At 36.7% G+C, this 21,191-nt stretch overlaps 1 protein-coding gene across 3 annotated transcripts in view; it reads right to left on the bottom strand.

Moving 5' to 3' along the window:
- agtr1.L (angiotensin II receptor type 1 L homeolog) overlaps window positions 1-21,191 on the bottom strand; it is a 67,547-nt gene that overhangs the window by 28,785 nt on the left and 17,571 nt on the right. The window contains exon 1 of one of the 3 annotated variants that reach the window (XM_018261751.2): window positions 7,999-8,109. The exons of 1 other annotated variant lie outside the window; for it this stretch is intronic. The gene's annotated coding sequence lies outside the window, so the exon portion shown is untranslated. 3 annotated transcript variants of the gene reach the window in all.

The raw sequence follows: 21,191 nt of genomic DNA, 5'->3' as shown, positions 1-21,191 counted from the left end.
AGTGAAAGAATGATTGTGCTTTTGATTGCAGCTCTTTATGTACTGAGCACAAATTAAAGCCATAATTAAATAATTGTCTCATGAAGGATATTACACTGTGAAATATAAACTTATGAATATGTTTCCCATTTATGACCAATATTTATATAATATATTTATGCTCAAGATCGGTGGAGCAGGAGTGGTCTTTTATAACAGCATTTTTATAATTGTTAATAACCGCCATTTTTTGTCATACTATACTGTATTATTCTTGGACATTTTATATATTTTTGTTGGATAAGCTTATCTTTCGTACATGCGCTTGCAATCAAACAAATAAACGAAAGTTTACTGTATTTTTTAGACCTTCGTTATGGACAACATCTTGAATTTCTATAACTTTTGAACTTTTCTCATATTTGTAGTGTTTCTTGAAATGTTTATGGGGGTAACCAGTAAATGTTACCTGCTCTGGGTTACAAGATATGCTGTAAATTCTGTGACTTTTGAAACATTACCCCCCAATATCTCTTTTTATATAATAAAACAAATGGGATCTATTATCCAGAATGCTCGGGACCTGGGGCATTCTGGCTAATGGATCTTTCTGTAATTTGGAACTTCATACCTAAGTTTACTAGAAAATCATTTAAACATTAAATAAATCAAATAGGCTGGTCTTGCTTCCAATAAGGATTAATTATATCTTAGTTTGGACCAATTATGTGATCTAAAGCATTTGATACAGAACAGGTTACTGGTTAAATTAAGGAATGTTGGCCTGGAACATAGTATTTGTACCTGGATAGAGAACTGGCTAAAAGATAGACTACAAAGAGTGGTGGTAAATGGAACATTTTCTAATTGGACCAGTGTTGTTAGAGGAGTACCGCAGGGCTCTGTACTAGGTCCCTTGCTTTTCAACTTGTTTATTAATGACCAGGAGGTGGGCATTGAAAGTATTGTTTCTATTTTTGCAGATGATACTAAATTGTGCAGAACTATAGGTTTCATGCAGGATGCTGCCACTTTGCAGAGTGATTTGTCTAAGTTGGAATACTGGGCAGCAAACTGGAAAATGAGGTTCAATGTTGATAAATACAAGGTTATGCACTTTGGCAAAAATAATATAACATTCAAAGTCGGAGGATTTTATTCATCGTACGATCGTATTCCGATCGTACTTCGAACCGTACGATTCGAACGATTTTCCTTCAATACCCAAAAACTTAGAAATATGCTCTGGCAGGTCCCCATAGGCTAACAGAGCACTTCGGCAGGTTTCCGTAGGCAAAGTATTGAAGTCGAAGTTTTTTTAAAGAGACAGTACTTCGACTATCGAATGGTCGAGTATTCAAACGATTTTTACTTAGAGACGAAGTAAATTCAAAGTCGTAGTATCCTAATCGATGGTCGAAGTATCCAAAAAATTACTTCGAAATTCGAACTTTTTGTACTTCGAAAATTCACTCGAACCTTTGCAAATCTTCCCCTAAGAGTGGCTTGGATGATTTCTTGGACAGACATAATATCAAAGGCTATTGTGAGACTAAACTCTATAGTTAGTATAGATATGGGTATATATAATTTATGTGAAAGTATGGAGGGGTGTATGGATACTGGGTTTTTTATTTGGAGGGGTTGAACTTGATGGACTTTGTCTTTTTTCAACCCAATTTAACTATGTAACTAACTATGTAACTATTACGTACAAGGTACTGTTTTAGTATCACAGAGAACAAGGAAATACCGTATATACTCGAGTATAAGCCGAGTTTTTCAGCACCCAAAATATGCTCAAAAAGTCTACCTCGGCTTATAGTTGAGTCAGTGCTGAAAAACTAGGCTTAGACTCGAGTTTGGAATCTACAAAGAACTGGGAAAGACAGCAGGGTTCACGCCACCCACTCCTCTCCTCTAGAGCCGCGGTTTACTTACCGCTGTGATCTCTGGTGGGCCCAGAGGGGGAACAGGCCACTGTTTCATTGATCAGGCTTGGGCCTTTGTTGCGGTGCTGCCGGGGTCATGTTCTTGGGCGGTGCCACCTGTGGTGGGGGGCACTTCGGCACACTCTGCGTGGTGCGGGCATGGCCCCTCCTTTGGTCTGGTGTGGCCTGTTTCGCTGTGGGACTGGAGGTGGCTGTGTGTGGGGTGGGTTGGCCGGCAGATCATGGGGGGACTCCCTGCCGTGCTCTGTGCTGCTGGGCATCGTGTTGTGCATGTTGGCGGTTGGGGGCTGTTCTTTGCAATTACGCTACCAATTACCCAACGTTCCAGCGTCGATCACATCCACAATAACGTCACAGCCTCAAACTCAATCTGAGTTGCTGCTCTTAAAAGGGCAACAGTAGTTCTCAAAGAGGAAATGCCGCCAGGGCTAGTCAAGAAGCTTGTACAGTGAGTTTTAGGTTTGGACGTTGGTAGAGTAATTCTAAAAATGTAGCAGGCTATTGATTTTCTTTTCTTGTCTTCAGAAAGGAAATCAACTCATATAGCTGAATCAAAAATAGCTTAACCCTTGGCCCTTTTCCCATAACCTCTAAACATAACTGGCTATAATAATTATTTAGAATAAAAAAATGCCTGTTATTACAGCATTGAAAAATCTCAATTTACCTGGTGCATTTCTCACCCTAGGCTTATACTCGAGTCAATAAGATTTCCCAGTTTTTGTAGGTAAAATTAGGTACCTCGGCTTATACTCGGGTCGGTTTATACTCTAGTATATATGGTAATTTTATAATTATGGATTATTTGGATAAAATTGAGTCTATGCGAGATGACCTTTACGTAATTCGGAGCTTTCTGGATAGTGGGTTTCCTGGATAACGAGTCCCATACCTCTACCTCCATTTTACAGAAGAGAAACATATATGGTGATTGCGGAATGGAAAAGCTGGTAAGCCTTAGAATTTTTACTACATTACCCCAAAAGCGCTTAAGTCTATCTAGAAGGAAGTTCACAGAGCATTCTATATATACAGTATAACATGTAATTCTCTGCCACTTTCAATAAACAGTCAATAAACTATCAGCTTTGAACTCAAAGGAGGGACAGCCTTATTTCCCTAAACTTTCCCATATGCCAGTGAGAACAGCATTAGGCTCTTAGAAGAAAAACTTTGTGGAATTCAGAGAAAATGGCCAATTAATTCCAATGGGATGTGACCACAATGTTCTCTGGGACTACATCTAAAGCCAAACAAACATGGACATATCGCTTTCTGTAAAAATATTCACACACAGTCACTGTAGAAAAGCTCTCTGTGGTCTGTTTAATATGGAGACAAACATGACATAAGCCTTAAGCAAACAATCATTTGACGTTAGGTCTTCTCGTATACATTCATCAGGGCGGTTTGGTATTTTAACCCTTTTGTACAAGTCTTCCTAGTTGGATTGAATTTTAGCTATGACTGCTCTAATTTTTCAAATAATTATTTTCAATTAATTTAGAAATCTAAATAAATTATTAATGTTATATATATTTACACACAGTATAAAACACAAGAGACAGGAATAGGGATTTTGCCGCAAAAATGGCACCCATAGACTCTAATAAATGAAAAAAAATTGTCACACGTCAAAAAAAAATTGTTGCCTTTAGACTACAATGCATTTTGGCGAATTTTCGCCATTTCACCAATGGTCAGTGAAGCGAAATGGGTTAAATTCACCCATCACTAGACACGAATATCCTGTAAATGATGCTTATGATTCTAAGCAGTGTTATCAGTTATAATTGGCGCTTGGAGGTGTCATTTGTGTCACATGACTCACTAGGTTTTATATTTATAGGCTATGTTATGGGTCTAAAACTTTGATAATAAATCTTTCTTATCATATTGTAGGAGCCATGGGTGCATGTTTACTGAAAATAAACATAGTATTGGGGTATAAATCCATGCAGTTTTGCTGTCGATGCAGTGTAATATAGATATCGGGTAATGTAGCAACATTTACAGAGTTTATATCAGGTCAAGTAACAATAGGAACCAATCAGCAAGTAGCATTTTACTGGTCTACTGTTTCAAAGCAAATATCTAAAAGTGGTTGTTCACCTTTATATTAACTTTTAGTATGATGTAGAGAGTATTTAATTAATCCTTATTGGAAGCAAAACCAGCGTATTGGGTTTATTTAATGTTTAAATGATTTTCTAGTAGACTTAAGGTATGAAGATCCAAATTATGGAAAGATGCATTAACGCGGAAAACCCAAGGTCCCGAGCATTCTGGATAATAAGTCCAATACTTGTACTGCTTACCCTACTACTTTAAGTTTAGGGGCAGATTTACTAAAGGGCGAAGTGACTAATGTTAGCAAAAATTCGCCAGCATGACATCATTTTGTTACTTTGCCGATTTACTAATGGGCGCAGGCGTAACTTCGCTAGCGAAGGTGATAGACTCTAGCGATAATTTACGCCTGGCGAATTTTCGCTCTGGCGAATGGACGTAACTATACAAATTCACTAAAATGCAGATTTTAATTTTAATGTGCTAGACTTGCCTTCGCCACCTCAGACCAGGCAAAGTGCAATAGAGTAGATAGGAGTTCCTCAAAAAATAGTTGAAGCCCCAAAAAACACTAGCGAGTTTTCAGTTTTTCAGGGTGATAGGCTGCAAAAGATCGTAAATCTTTTCTGGGGTAACCGCTTCCCCCCTACATTCCCCAACATATGGCACATAAACTATACACTATAACAAATCTATTTTATTTTATTAAGGTTTCCCGGGCTTGTGTAGTGTAATGTATTGGCTGCAACATATACGTCTTTTAACTTCCTGCTGTATGCAAATTAGCCAACGCTAGTGCAACTTCGGTTCACTTGCCGCAATAATGCTAGAGCAACTTCGCCAGCGTTCGGCGTCCTGGATGCCACGTCAGATTTAAGTGAATTAGCGTTGTCCTGGTGAATCTACGCCTGGCGAAGTGTTGCGATGTGAGCAAAGCAGACACTAGCGCAAATTCGTTGCATAGTGAATCTGCCCCTTAGAATGATGTAGAGAGTGATATTCAATGTGCAATTCATTGCAGTTTTTTGAGTTATTTAGCTTTTTATTCAGCAGCTCTCCAATTTGCAATTTCATCAATCTGGTTGCTAAAGTCCCAATTACCCTAGCAACCATGCACTGATTTTTATAAGAAACTAGAATATGAATGGGGCCTGAATAGAAAAATGAGTAATAAAAAGCAGCAATAAAAATATGTAGCCTTACAGAGCATTTGTTTTTTTTAAATGGGGTCAGGGACCCCTATTTGAAAGGTGGAAACAGTCAGAAGAAGTAGGGAAATAAGTCAAAAACGATAAAAAATAAAAAATGAAGGCCAGTTGAAAAGTTGCTTAGAATTAGTTTCATATACATACTAAAAGTCATATAAAATAACTGACATTGTTCTGACTACAAGAACAAGCATGTGCTGCCAAAGCGTGAGTTCTGCTTGCACATGCTGTATGGAATGCTGCTGCAGGATAATAACCCCACTCTCTGATAGAAATGTACAGTGACAGAGCTCCTCCAGTAAAGTTCTATTAAGTGCTTAAGCACTGATTAGTCAAAGTGTCAGAGACAGTTGGGAACATGTTATCTTATCATACAGAGTTCTGGAACGATAATGATAAATTCATTTTGCTGGGGACTCATAAACATGCTGGGATAATAATACAAGCATACTATTCATGGAGAAACATTAAACCATCATTAAGGGGCTGTTCACCTTTGAGTTAACTTTCAGTATGATGTAGAGAGCAATATTCTGAGACAACTTGCATTTGGTTTTCATTTTTTATTATTTGTGGTTATTTAGCTTTTTATTCAGCAGCTCCCCAGTTTGCAATTTCAACAATCTGGTTGCTAGGGTTTATATCACCCTAGCAACCATGCATTGATTGAATAAAAAAACTGGAATGTGAATAGGAGAGGCCTGAATAGAAAGATGGGTAAGAAAAAGTAGCAGTAACAGTACATTTGTGGCATTACAGAGCATTTGTTTTCGGATCAGTGACCCCCAATCAGAAGAAAAGGGCAAATAATTAAAAAAACTTTTAAAAAATTGGCCATTCTACAATATACTAAAAGTTAACTGAACGGTGAACCACCCCTTTAATATCAGTTTTGAACTTTACAACTGCATGCAAAAATCTGAAAATATCTATACAGAACCCTCACTTATCACTGTACCACAATTATTATTATTATTATTGTTTACAGTGTTATAGTATTATTATTGATACTTTTTATAACGTATAAAGTATATATACACAATATATTCAGGTCCTATTTTAGATACCAGTTTATCATTCAAACCACTCCCTGGTTGCTAAGGTAATTTGTACCCTAGCTACCAGATGAAACTCCCAAATGGGGAGCTTCTGAACAAAAAGGGAAATAATTATAAAACTACAAAGACTAAAAAATAAAGACCAATTGCATATTGTCTCAGAATTATATACTACGTTTTAACTCAAACACAGGCCTTTTAATGTCTTAATCATTATGGAAATCACATTGTTTCATAGCAGTATTATCTAAAATCACTACAAAGAAATCGAATTTTAACAAATCAGCCCAAATGGTTGAAATGAGAACTATTAGGCTGCATTTTCCTAGTAGATAACTTCTATTCTACAGGGTGTTTTTGCTATTACAGGTATGGGACCTGTTATCCAGAATGCTTGGGACCTGGGGTTTTCCAGATAAAGGATCTTTCCATAATTTGGATCTCCATACATTAAGAGGGTTATTTATCAAAGGTCGAGTTTTAGAGGTTTGTGAGGTTTTTTTTTACCTCAAATAAACGCACAACAGTTTGTTTCTAACAAGAATAAACTGAAATGGAAAAAGCTTGAATCAGTGAATTCGGGGTTAAAAATCCGAGTGCTCAAATGAATAGTGTTTTCCGCCGAAAAAACCTGATCATCATAAAGGCTATTAACATCTTCAAATGTTTTACAGGTTTTAGCTGGAGTATTTTCAGATTCAAGCTATTTCCAGCTTTGGGATATAATAAATCTTGAGATTTTTTACAGTTTTTTTATGAAACCCCAAAAAATTCGAGTTTTTTTTTTAATCCAAAAATTAGAGTTTTTGACTGAAAACTTTCTTTGAAAAACTAAAATTTTTCAGAAAAAAAACCTCGACCTTTGATAAATCTGCCCCTAAGTCTGCTTACAATAAATGTAAACATTAAATAAACCCAACAGGGTTGTTTTATCTCCAATAAGGATTCATTATATCTAAGCTTGGATCAAGTACAAGGTACAGTTTATTTTATTACAGAGGAAAAGGCAATCAATTTAAAAAAAATCTGAATTATGTAATTAAAATGGAGTCTATTGGAGATTGCCTTCCATATATGGAGCTTTCTAGATAACGGTTTTCCGGATAAGAGATCCCATACCTGTACATTATTTTCCTGTATTGAACAAAACAATAAGTTATTGATAATATACCAAATGCCATCCTACAATTCAAAAGCTGTCTGTGGATTCTGTGATCCAGGGGGGGGGAATAGATTTGGTGTAAACTTAAAGCAAAAGTTATAGTCAAAGTAAGCAGTTTTCTAAGCCATATAAAGAGATTGTAACATTTATATCAGTATTCCAGCCACAGCCACATATACATTGTACCTGCACATTCAACTGCTAAACTATTTAATAAATGTCTCTTAATGATCATGTCATAAAGACAGTTTTGCTGATATAGGCACCCAAACAACAATCCACTAGTGTCCCTCTAGGCTGGCACACAAGGCAGTTCTCAGAATTAAACAGTTAAGATAATGTTCAGACAATTACATGTCTCAAAACTTGTATAGAATTTTATGGCAGGAAATAGAACTGTGGGAAAGGAATTATGACTTACTCTGTAATAGCTTTAGAAAACACCCCGGCAACTTTGTCATTTGTAACTTGAGATTTCAGTTAATTTATTACATTTTGATAATAGCCGTGGCAGAAGGCATCATTAAAGAATGTGCATTGCTCAGATGGATGTGAGAAGAGATCCTTACCTCTGCAAGTTACCTTCCCCCTGCACTATGAGTTTATAGTGTGTTGTCAGATGGTGTAGCAAAGAGAGGCGCAGCAGCAGCCGGCACTGTAGAGTTCAGTAAGTTCCGTTCAGTGACTAGCAGCTGTACTCAGATGGAGAGAAGCATTGTGCTTTATCCTCCAAATCAACTGCTGGGCACGCCTCTCCTCATCTGATTTAATAGCCTTGAGGAATACACACACTGGGTGTATGTAGGTTATAAAAATAGATGTGTTTGGTGTGAAATTAAAACCTGAAAGGCTTATCGATTGCTGTCTACTTATAACACTTAACATCAAATGTCTTTGTTAGGTGGACTAAATGGAATCCAGAGCAATCACAGGTAACAGTAGTTTACAGCAGATTGTTTACATTTAAATCCCCTGCCCTGATTCTTGAAGGTTCAGTCAGGGGGGCTTCACCAATGAGGCGACCTGGGAATCTCGCCTCAGGCGGCAGCGCCCCACTAGGTACCAGGGGCAGCAAAAATGCCGCTCCTGGTACTTTAAGAGCTGAATTTCTGGTTTTCATACCAGAAATTTGGCTTTTCTAACGCAGAGTGCACAATTATGCTCTCTGCACGAGCATCCTGGCCCTCAGGCGGTGGAGGCACCAGGATCGCCCCTGGGTTCAGTGTAGATGTTATTACCTACAAACATCATTAGAATGCACTTTGCATAATATATATTAACTGCCTTCAACTAAGATTATAACTCCCAAATGCAGTACTTGGGATCAAGCACAGTACTATAACAGATGTGGCCCTATTATATAATAGGCAACTGAGGGCTTGTACATAGGGCATCAGATTTAGGGAGGCATGCCTATATGGTAAATGAAAATGTATGGGAAAATCCTACACCACCATATACTTACCAGCGCATATAGCAGGTCCTTCTGTACATTGATGGCTTCGGGAACGTGCTAAAGTCCTAGGATGGCACAGGTCAAAAATAAAGCCCTGATAACAGAGGATCTTAAACATGTCTATACCATAAGCTAGTATTTATTTATTATTAAGTAGTAGTAAAAGTATTTATATAGAAATATCTTCTCCCACGGGGTGTTACACAGTAAAGCAGTAAAGCATACCTCCCAACTGTCCCATTTTTAGAGGGACAGTCCGTCAACCCGCAGTCCCTCATTTGTATTGAAAAGTCCAGTTTTTTTCTGCACTGAACAACCAGAATAAGAAACAACGTTTCTAACTAGATTGGCTTTTGGCAGAGAGTCCAGAACAGCCACGGCTCTAGATAGATACTGTTGTAACAATTGTAGCAAATAAGTAATTGTAACAATATAAGATAACAGGTCCCTTGGGAGAAGTTAGAATTACAGCCTAAAGGGCAATTCACCTTAGCAAAACTGTAATACCTGAAAAAAAAACACAGAAATATGTTTAAACTTTCATAACCTGACAAAATTTGTAAAATGAATATGGTAATTAGGGTGTGTGGCCACAACAATGGGCATGTCAAGTCAAAAAAAAATTGTCCCTCTTTTTATTTCCAAAATGTTGGGACTTGGGAAGTATGGTAAAGGGGTACAAATGCAAGGAATAACAGTTTACACATACAGTTTACATATACAGATAAACATTTCACCAGAATAGAGGCACAGTTACATTTGCATGCAAGTCCCCTAATGAATTGGCCTAATTTTTGTGCTTTATACCCTGATCCTTCGGCTAATGCCACACATGGAAGGAAAAGCCTGTCATTCAGAACAGACCTTACAAAGAAATAGTAAGCGCCTTGGGTGTAGTACATTTGATTTCTAGCTTTTAATTCCTGGCCAGGCTAAATGACCTTTCCCTGAATACTGACTATTCCGTTGTCAGTATTGTTCTTTTTCTATTCGGACATAGTTACATAGTTAAATTGGGATGAAAAAAGACAAAGTCCATCAAGTTCAACCCCTCCAAATGAAAACCCAGCATCCATACCCGGCATCTACAACTAAGGGTCACCATTGGAACACTTTACTGGCCGAAGGCAAGTACTGGAGAACATCTTCTGAAGGGAAAAGTTAAGTTATACAGGTGGGTTTTTTGACTAACCCCCAAGTTTCAGTAGTAACTATTGATGGGCAAATTTGGGGCATTTTGCTGAAAAATTTGCGAATTTCCCACGAAATGGTGAAAAAATTGTGAAACGGCACAGGCGTCTAGTTTTTTTGGATGCCGCCGTCCATTTTTTTTTTACGCCGGCAAATTTTCGCAGTGATTTCACACCTGGCGAATAAATTCGCCCTTCACTAGTAATAACATGTCTGGATTGTATAGTGTCAAGAAATCAGACATTCAATGGATCCCTTAGAAATTCAAGACCAAACTATCCTGATGTAGATCTCAATATGTCATGACTGCTAAACCCTCAATTAGACTTGCTGTGTTTATTCAAACTTTCCTATTTCCAAATGTGGCTATTATTCTTTTTATGTCCATTTAATCAGAGGCACCTCTTTGAGTTTGAATTGTACTGAATTGAAACAAGTTCAATATAATTAGAGGTTGATTAAACACAATTAAACTAGTGAAATTTGCTCACATCCGTTTTCAGTAAGTTTAAATTGAACCCCACAGAAAATCAAAATGGCAATTTAATATTTGTGTTAATTTATCAGCTGATTATAAAATAATTGGCCCCATTACCCTTATGTTTGCACTACGGAGAGGAAATGTCACAGTAGGGCCTGTCATTATTAATGATGCTTTATACTCTTCTTTTTTTTTTTAGTTATCACAAGTGATGCTCACTGAGTTATCAAATCTGATTGTTTTGAGTATGATGAGCATTCTTAAGCCCCTGTTTCCCAGCTTCAATTATTAACAAGCAGCTGACGACAGTAGAGTCATTACTGAACATGTAGATTAGGAATTAGCAATGATTCACGCATAAAATCTTACAAACAGAACAGCTAATAAACATCCTGTACTTTTTCACAATTACTTGTGTTCTTATTAGCTTGGAAAAAGAGGATCAACAACATTCTGCATAAAATTAGCACTTGGATAAATGGAAGGATGAGCTATTTGTAAAAAAAAAAAGCAATGTCTAAATAAAGATGAAAATACATATAAATAGTGAATAAAGTACCCCCTCTTGTAAATTATAAGGATATTATAAGTTACCGAGGAGTTTCATGACCATATAAAAACACGAGGCTGAAGGCCGAGGGTTTTTATACAGGTCATGGAACTCCGAGGTAACTTCTAATATCCTCATAATTTGCAACTGGGGGTACTTTATTTATTATAATACACAAATTTCAGCGAGTCATGTGACAGAAATTACATCAGAACTCACCGTTTATAACTGATGACATCAGAACTCACCGTTTATAAGGATATAATTTACAAGATATTCATAGCTTTTGTGTATTATATTATAATAAAAATAAACATGTGTGATCCCTTATCCAGATATCCAGACGTTTTTTGCATTTTACATGCTTTGTAATATTTGCTTTTTCTGGTTCCGTTAACTACACATTCAATCACCTTCTATTATCTTAGACTATTCTGAGCAAAAATATTTTCTCTATAGAGTATGGGATTTATTGTTCAAAATGCTAGGGACCTGTGGATATTTTTATGGAATTTGGATGACCATGCAGTACTTAAAATCTGATTATTTACATTAAACATTAAGTAAACCCTATAGGATGGTTTTGCCACTAATTTGGATTCATTTAGCTTAATTGCCATTATGTTTAAGATCTGGTTTTATTATCACAGAGAAAAAATTAAATGATTTGATTAAAGTGGACTCTAAGGAGATTGCCTTACTGCAATTTGGAGCTTTCTGGAAAACAGATTTCATATTTGTACCTTATATTTTCTAATGAATTCTGAGTTTTAGGAAATCTACATCTACACTTTAATGGAAAATGTTACCCCCATATTAAGTGGCAGTAATTTCTAAGGATAAGTGGAGATAATTAGGAGACACATTTTGATGTAGTTTCAAAAGGACTAAATTTGGTTCAACTGGGAATACTCTCTGTTAAACAGAATGTAGTGTAGAAGACAACTGACAAAATTCCTGATAATCGTCTAGCATGAACAGACATGAATTTTAATAGCAGCAGAAAGAAATGCTGTGCATCTGTGACTTCTTGAAAGAGCAAACATCTAAGATTTCAAAACAATTGAAACAATAATAATACTTTGACCACAATTTTTAGTTTACATCTTTCAAATCAAAGTCGTAGTCGAAGGTCGTAGTAGCCTATTCGATGGTCGAAGTACCCCAAAAAATACTTCGAAATTCAAGCTTTTTTTACTCTGAATCCTTCACTCGAGCTTAGTAAATGTGCCCCTTGGTGTTTGGTTAATAATCTAGATAAAGAAAAGGGAGCTTACACCTCATTAAATGAGCAATTAGTAATCAGCAACTGGTTAAAATAGATTTTTTTTAAAACTATTGAATAAACCCAGTCTCTACTTAGGAAAGCTTGGCAAGGCTAACCGTGAAATAATTTTAATATGCAATTAAAACATTTACTTAGACTTTGCTAAAGCATTTAATGCAATACCACCCAGAGGCCCAGATACAATTCCATGAGAATGTTATAGTGATGGTTAATTACTTGAAATTGAATTTATAGGGCAATGTGGAATTGGATTAGAAGATAAGCTTTTCTAATCAAATTGAATCTGGTCCAATATTTGCACTTGGATAGACAACTGGCTGAAACATAAATACATTATAATGCACCCATATACTAGATTGCACATGTACTGGAATTATAAGATACTCCACCACTATTTTATGCACTAGTGTTAAAAGTATTTGTGTGGATTACTAACTAATATCATATATCCTCTTTATTTGGTGTTATATTCCTTGCATCTGATATATCCATCACCATTTAGAAGTATATTGTACATTGACAATTATGATCTCTTACTTTGCTATAAAGCAAGGAATGTTAAGTACTGTATGCCATAGGCAATAGTGATAAAACGGTGATATACGCATTGCGTCAGGATTGTATGGCTGCATAGATACTGACTGTATGATAATACAAGATTCTCAGTCTACCCAGGTAACCACATTCTTCTTAAGCGAGGAGCAAACAATGAATGCACCATTTCCCTGCAGAAACTAATGTTGTTTGACAGGTTGGTCGAACCCCATTAACTAAAAAGAGACTTTAAAACCCATTTCAAATATCATTATAATTTGTATTCTTTTGAGTAAGTCAATTGTATTGTCTACTAAATTTAAACTACCCCTTTATCACACATGAGTGTTTCTTTACGAATTTTTCAATTCAAATCTGAATTGCTTTGTATTCCATAGGCACAAAGCTGATGGTACGGTCTATAATTCAACATTAGGTAAAGAAGCACATAAAATTGTCCCTGTAGCTTCTTTTGAAGCATCTGATAACGTCTGCAGTAGTCATTTTTGGACTGAAAGTGCCAGTACCATAACATGAAAAAAAACAGGACCAGAATTAGCAGAGTTTTTTTCCACCCGGAATTGAATTTCATCTGAAATGACAAATCTGTTCCTATAATTATTGAAAAAAAACCACTTGTCTGTTGAGTTCAAACATATATGACTAAGCGATACCTGCCTATCTGCTGGTTGATCCAGAGAGCCTCTACAATTTGCTTTTTGATCAGATCAGTAACTTGCAGTCACTTGCGTGCCTGTGCATGTGTTGAGGAGACTCAGAGATGTAGCAGTACCATTCTGTTGAGGAAATCAGGCCTGAAGGTGCCGACACAGGTAAGTAACCTGACATTTCATAACTTCACAGCTCTCCCTTTTAAAAACACCTTACAAATATTAAGATGGGATCTCCTTTCTTTTAAATTGGCATTGATGCCCTTGTGTCAGTTGTATTGTCCCCTTATATATTAAAGCATAGTTATTATATCCCCCCTTAAGTACTTCTTCTCCAATGTAAACAACCCCAACTTGGCCAGTCTTATATCATAACTGAGAGTTTCCATGCCCTGTACCAGCTTAGTTGTCCTTCTGGGAACTCTCTTCAACTCAATTATATCCTGTTTGAGCACTAGAGACCTAAACTGCATTACTTATTCTAGGTGGTGCTTTACCGGTGCTGTGTAAAGGGTAAGAATGGCCCTCTCCTCCCCATCAATACCCTTTTTAATGCAGCTTAAAACTTTTTGAGCCCTTGCAGATGCTGACTAGCATTGCTTGCTACAGCTAAATTTCTACAATCTACAAAGAGCTCCATCATGGATTTGCCTAAAACAGTCACATTAAGGGTGTGAGTGGATTGCATTTTTATATATCCAAGATGCATAAGCATGTATTTATTTTTGGCTGGTTTGTCAAGATGCTGCGAGGATGCCACATCTGCAAATACTGTTACAGTACATACAATACCTTCTCCTGAATCATTAATGACCAAATTAAATAAAGTTAAATACAATACAGAACCTTTTGGGCCCCCACTAAGAACTCTACTCCACTGACCACTGACAAAAATCCTCTGTACATATCTATGTACAAAAAGCATTACTAATACCAGCAGTTTTTATTGGTCCCAAACACCATTTAATAGTAATGAAACTGTACATCAAATGTTTTGGTTAGTAAATAGAAAGGGATGTGGTACTGATTACCAGACAACACTATACCCGGGTGGGGCAAATAAACCCAACTCCATTAGATATTTCTGATAAAATAATGATTCATGGCAAGTAAGGAAGAAAGTGGCAACAGATAGTAATATTTCTTGCAATGTTTTTAGCTGTTGCATGATACATAATTCTAGTACTTAAATGCATCAACTTTATAAAAATTTTACAATGTGTTTTGAATTTATAGCCTGAGGCTTTTTCCTTTGGGGGTGGATGTCAGAGAACAAGGAAAAAGCGTTAACTATATAAATAATATTCATATGCACAAACATGCATCTACTTTGACTGAATGAGTGTGAATTACATGGCAATACTATATTTAGTGCAGTTGAAGATGAAAACATTGGATACACACTAACATCCACTCCCATGGGTTTGCAAGAAATTCTGAAGTTGACAAAAGTTCTCACAGATTGTTCATAGACATGTGTAATACGCAGTACAACTCACATATGGTTCACACATGGGCTTCTTTGTGCCAAAATAGTGATTAAACTAATGTTGTTTCCTGGGAATAAAATACTCTCTCAGTCTTTACAGTAAAGAGGTCAGCTCTTACAAACATGTATGTGTAACTGTGTTTAGGGTGGTGGTGGATTTAAATTAGGAAATGTAAAATAGTTTGTGCAATATGTAATATGAAACAAGAGATACTACACGGTTTTCCAATAAACAGACTTGGACCAAACCATATGGGATGGGCCTTTCTCTTCAGAGGGAAAAAGTTATGCTTACAAATACAGTATTTGAGTCTTTGATTTGCTGCTGGGTCCCAGTGAAGGCCTCTGTCACAGACATGGTGCTAGGAGCCTTAGCTCAGATCTGCTTAAAAAAAGTGAGTAATGCATGTTTTTGCTCATTTCTCCCGTCCAGTCTATTAAAAGTAGGAACATGTATAACAAGCATATCCATTTTGTTCTATGAAGCAACAGTGCTCACAGCAGTGCTGAGAACATTTAGGTCTGATGCAAATCACATCCGAAGACATAGGATTCTTGGAAATTATCTAAAATTATCTTTATTGCCCTTAAAATGTATCAACATGATAATTGTCCCCAAAGTACTTCATATGAAAGTCCTGCTGTAGCAATCATTCTAGACAGTAAGCTGGGATCAACGATTGTTGTAAGAAAGCTTCAGGCCATATTTGAAGATCATGGTACAAATGTTAATAAGTGCGAATTATGCAGTGTAAGCATTGACTTCTATTTGCCTAGTTTTCTAAACATGCTCCTCTTTAGTATTCTATGGATTTCTGTATCTGTGTCATTCTAAAAAGATAATAGCATCACTTCTGTTCAAAAGTGCTTTGCACTGTATTATATTAGATAACATTTCTCTGTCTTTTAGTTTTAACCTGCTTATATTGGTACTCAGTTCTAGGCTAGATACAGGGACCAGGTGACATTGTGGCTCATCCTTGCCAACGGCATAAAATATACCATCACCAGTACATCACTTGCACATGAGAACTAACTTATGAGCCCAGTGCAATGAGCAAATGACAGAATTCTGATGTACAGTGTAACTATATTTTTCCCAAGACATCAGATTGATCAATACACATTCCCTGGCCCCATATTTTATTATGCATTTATTCTGTTAAAGTGTATAATTTTCCAGGGTTCCAAAGGCTTTTGTTGCAAGCAAACCCCATATGGTGGCCCTAATTATTTACCTCCAGTGATATTTTTCATAGCCTGACACCTCCCTACATAGTTGTAGTTCTTGGAAAAAGGGTCTCCTGACCAAACTATTGGTTTGCCAGGCTCATCCGACTCCTCTGTAGCTTTTCAAATGCTTTTACAAGATCACCATCTGTATAACATCTTTATAAAGACACGAGACCATCATTAAAGGATGGGTGTGGAGTGTTAGAACCACCTATAAGATCTGGTTTCATGTAGAATAACTATGCTAAAATTCAAAAGAGAGTTGTTGGTACATTTCACAGCCCTCTAAGTTGTTATCTTCAACTTAAACTAGGGTACAGTATCTGTCTCCCAGACATAAAAAGCTCTATAATAAAAGTCGTTTTCATGAAGCCTATTTTGTTTAATTAAAACACCCATACCTGTTTTAAACTTGTTTGAATTACATTCACTTTCCATTCTGCACTTCTTAGATGCCACTCCCCTCCTCATATTCCTCACCATCTTATGGTGTAGCCAGTGCGTGGGCATTAGGTGCTCCATTCTGGTGCATAAACAAGATTTTGGCATGATGCAAAGCTTGCCCAAATAACAGTGTCCACAAAATGGCACCTACTTGCTGTATTCCAAGGAGTAAAAGCAACAATATTTAAATTAGATCTTCGCTATTTGTATATCGTAGGTGATGATTATTTTGCATGACTAACATCATTAAATAGGATTTGGAATTATTTCTTAGGGTCCTCTTTAATGTTCCAGTAGGGGTACAAGTTAGCATATCACTTGATAAATTGTTTTGCAAGTTGTAACAGATTTTTCTTACTGCATTTGTGTATCATATCCAGCCTGTGGAGTCAATAATGACATAAGACTATGGCTCACTTTGTGTGAGAAAGTTGTGGCTATGGACACCAGCCTTTATTGACACCACAAACATTGGTGTGCTGGAAACGACAGCATTCATGCACAAACAGACTAAAAACTTGTGTGGCATGCAAGTTGCAGGGCACAATATTTTCATAACATTCTGGTTTCATGGGTGAACCTGATGTTTAGCATTTTGTCCAATGTAGCTTTTTGGTAAATGAGCCATGTTGTGTCTTGGTGGTTCATGATCCACAATAGTAACTGATGCCATATTGTCAGGTGGAAATTTAAGAATGCTTTTTGTGCCAACATGTCATTGGTCTTTTAACTTTCTACTAATTGGTCACATTTGGTGTAATGGCTTTTCTTTAAATGCACAAATTGGAAATGATGAAATCCCTGTCTATTTCTTCCTTTTCATCATATTGGAATCTCTATGAATATATAATTCAGGAAGCAATAAACTTATGGTTTGTAAGTGCAGAAAATGTTTCTCCTGGGGAACCAATTTATGGCTTGCTTTCATTTTGCCAACTAGATAATAACCAGTGCTTCAGCCTGTAGTCAGGTTTGGCTTTGATCCAGTTATACTGCTATTTAACAGCTTAAAAGAAATTCAACAGGCCTTCTTAAAATTGATTTACATCATACATGTGAGATACTGAGATAAAGAGCAATTTAAGAAGGCTGTTGATTAAATTAAGGAATATTGACCATGTCCATACTATATTAACATCGACAGAGAACTGGCTGAAAGATAGGTTATAAAGAAGGGTGATATATCACTAGATGGGCCAATGTATTTAATGGAGTTCCTCAGGGTTCCCTCTTTGGAACATTACTTTATAATTTACTGTATTCATAAATCACCTTGAGGTTGGTATTGTAAGTAATGTTTCTCTGTTTGCTGATCTATTGTGCAACACATTAGGTTCCATGCTGAATGTTTCCACTGTTTACAACTGATGACATCACTAAGCACTGTTTATAATGGTATATTTTACAGAATATTCATGGCTCTTGTCTATTATATAGAATACCATGTACCCTCTGTTGTAAAATCTAACCTTTATACCGGTCGTTGACATCTAGGGGATTATTTATCAAAGGTCGAGTTTTTATACCTCGAATAAACGGACTCGAAACTCGAATGTTTTTTTAAATTTATGAAAAACTTGAATGGAAAAAACTCGGATCAGTGAATTTGGGGTGAAAAATTCAAATGCTCGAATTTATCGCTTTTTCTGCAATAAAAAACTCAAATTCAAATTAAACTCAAATTAACCTACCAAAAAAACCCAGAACTTCAATAAGGCTACAGACATCTTCAAATGGTTCAAGGAACCTCTGCTATTGAATTCTATGTGTCCTCGACAAGTATTTTCAGATTCAAGCTTTGGGGCATAATAAATCTAAATTTTTTTTAGAAACCCAAAAAAATGTAGTTAGGAAACTACCCTCGAAAACTCGACTTTTTCGGGAAAAAACAACTCGATCTTTGATAAATAGCCCCCTAATATCCACATATTGTACAGTGGCAGTGTGTTTTTTTTTTTTCATGACAATAATGTACAATTTTCAGCGAATCATGTTAAACAAATTACATCTCTAAGCACCATTTATAAGCATATAATTTACAGGATATTCTTGTCTTATATACCTATGAATGTTAACCTTCAATTACATGTGTACCGTGTACTTTTATATGGCAGACTTTCCAGGACCAGCAGTTTTACTTTAAACTAGTGGTGAGTTTTGGTTAATAGACTTAAAGGAACAGTAACAAAAAAAATGTAAAAAAAAAATTCGTTAGAATACAAAGAAAAAAAAACACCAAGGCAAATTAAAATTTTAAATTGCAAAGCCTTTATTAAGAAATAACTTATCGAAACTCCACTTCCACTCCTCTTCAGAAAAGGCAATATGGCGACCATCCATAGTGCAGCACTGGATTTCTCCTCCTCGGCTATCTCTCCTATTGTACTGACAGCAGGAAAAGCGGCCCGGCTGGATGAAGAGCTGTAGTGCCCGGTGTGCGGCTCCTTCTCCATTATCCTCCCTTGCTCCCACAGCCTGTGCCTATCCCGTGTGCCTGGAACATCCTTGTGCAGAGCCGGCTCACCTCGGGGGAGATTGTGCAGGGACTCAGCCCCCAATCCCCTGTCAGCCCAGGAAGCCCACGCTCATCACTGAACACATTGGATTTTGGTCTGAGTCTCACAGGACTCCAGCGTATCCAGAAGACAGGTTGTTATGGATAATCTGAGTCCTAAATCTGATCTTATTGAGTCTTGGCTTGCCCTTTACCCCAGAGCCCTTCCTATACATATGTGTTCTACTGCCTCCGCCACCGGGTCCCTCCACCTGCTGATCCTCCGGCAGCCGAGAGAGTCGCTGTACAATGAGTTGGGAGGTTTAACTGGTTTGTGGTGTTCTCTTGGGTACAGGCACCAGAACAGGCTGATTTGCCTTAATATTCACTGACTGAGTTAATAGGTGAATATCACTCTTATAATAACACTAAACCCCACCCAAGCAGTTCATTTTAAGTCACTCATCATTAGTTCTCTGAGAATTCAGCTTAACCTTTTGACTTTCCTCTCTGCTGATGCATTGTGGGCCATATGTAATGGCTCACTACAACAAGTTAGGAACAATTTATTGTACATTTTCAAAAAATAACGAAATAATGTACAGTATACAGGTCTCTACTACCCATTCTTGATATAGCTAAATACCCTGCTCTCTGGATGTGTCATTGATAAATGATGTCTGTGCACCTCCAATAATACTTGTGTTAAAGAATAGTTTGAACTCTGCTCCAACAATTCCTGAAGACTTGCATTTAGTGAAATTGTATCCGACATCTAACAAGCAGTACAAAATACATTGCTCTTACTCTGTTGTAAAATATGAGGATATTAGAAGTCACTGAGGAGTTCCATGGCCACCTAAAGCCACAAGACTGAAGTCCAGGAGCTTTTATACAGATCATGGAACATGAAATAGAAACCAAAGACCTGCGTTCGATGCCCGAATGCAGGTCTTTGTGAAGTTAATTGGTGCGTCTAAATTCCTATTTTGGCTTGATTTCCAGGTTCCTGACTGCTTGGATTCTGACTACATTCATTGCTGCCTGCCTGTGCCTTTTGCCTAAATACTGCTTTGAGCTCTCTTAACCCCTTTGATACAGTTAATTGGACTTTCTGATTTCTGCTTCCTTTTTGGTCTAGACCTCAACCCATTAATGGCCATCTGGCCTTTATAATGACAACACTAAGGGGCATATTTATCAAGGGTTGAATTTCGAATTGAAAAAAACTTCGAAATTCGAATTCAAAAAGACCAACTGAAATTAAGTTGAAGTTTTTTTTGGTCGAATAGGTCTGTTTAGTGCATTCTATCGAATTCGATTTGAAGTTTTCCCCCAAAAAACTTTGATTTTTCAAAGTCCACCAATTGACTCCAAATAGGTTCTAGGAGGTCCCCCATAGGCTAAAACAACAATTCAGCAGGTTTTAGATGGCAAATGATAGAAGTCAAATTTTTAAAGAGACAGTACATGATAAATTTCGATAGTCACATTTTTTTCAAATTCAAATCGAATTTGAATTAAGTACACAAAAAATAGCTTGAAATTTGAATTTTTTTCATTCGAAAATTCACCTCAAACTTTGAAAAATCTGCCCCTAAATTATGTTTATATAGGGAATAATGATATAGTTTATAGGATATAAATAGCTCTTGTGTGTTATATGGATATTATTTACAACAGATTCATGTTTTTTATTTATTATAAATAGTAGAAGAAATCATCCAGAATTCAGTAGGTCTTGTGTGCATCATGAGGCAAACTGTGCAATGTTTTGTCTCACATTAGAGCCTTCATCAGGATTCTAAATTCTACTATATTTAAGTATCTATAGCTCCCAGGCTTTGCTGGTGCATCTGCCTATCTATTGTACATACTGTCTGTTCACAATAATGTTATAGAACATGCTTCTATGCTTTCAAATAATTGTG

The sequence above is a fragment of the Xenopus laevis genome, chromosome 5L (assembly GCF_017654675.1).
Source record: "Xenopus laevis strain J_2021 chromosome 5L, Xenopus_laevis_v10.1, whole genome shotgun sequence".
Classification (NCBI taxonomy): domain Eukaryota; kingdom Metazoa; phylum Chordata; class Amphibia; order Anura; family Pipidae; genus Xenopus; species Xenopus laevis.
This window is presented reverse-complemented; position numbering and strand designations above follow the sequence as displayed.